The sequence below is a fragment of the Schistocerca nitens genome, chromosome 5 (genome assembly GCF_023898315.1).
Source record: "Schistocerca nitens isolate TAMUIC-IGC-003100 chromosome 5, iqSchNite1.1, whole genome shotgun sequence".
Classification (NCBI taxonomy): domain Eukaryota; kingdom Metazoa; phylum Arthropoda; class Insecta; order Orthoptera; family Acrididae; genus Schistocerca; species Schistocerca nitens.
Window position 1 is genome coordinate 387,051,081 of NC_064618.1, and position 724 is coordinate 387,051,804.

Consider the following 724-nt stretch of genomic DNA (forward strand, 5'->3'; position numbering starts at 1 on the left):
TGTGTTTAGTGCTGTTCTCCTGTGCTTCGAGAGGTGCGATTTTAATTGTGTGCTGGCCTTGTGCTTAGTATTGCTGTCAGTGATTTTTATGTTCTGCGCCATCCGTCGATACTTTTACGCTCCGGTCATACTGCACCTTGTATTCTTTCAGTTGTCCTAGTGTGTGGTTTTTTGTGTGCGCTACTTATTTACGGTTTTTATCTCCTTTTTACAGTCGCCCCTTTTTGTGTATTGTCTTCAATGAAGTTCCCCCTTTTTTATATCTATGTACACCATGTTTTCTCCTTTATGTTATTTTTAAATGTCTTCTATTGTTTGTTCTATGTCTTCTGGCTGTAGAGCAGTGCATATGCGGCTGCCAGCCCTCCCCGATAGGGAATTGAAATACAATAAAGAAAAAAAAAAGCCCAAGGGGGACACACGAAGTTTGGGGATTAGCGGTGGTCACTAGGTTCAAAAAATGGTTCAAATGGATCTGAGCACTATGGGACTTAACATCTGTGGCCATCAGTCCCCTAGAACTTAGAACTACTTAAACCTAACTAACCTACGGACATCACACACATCCATGCCCGAGGCAGGATTCGAACCTGTGGTCACGCGGTTCCAGACTGAAGCGCCTAGAACCGCACGGCCACACCGGCCGGCGGTCACTAGGTCCGAGAGCCCGAAGCCACGAGTTGCGCAAGGAGGGCCTGCGCAGAGCGAAGATAACGGAATACTT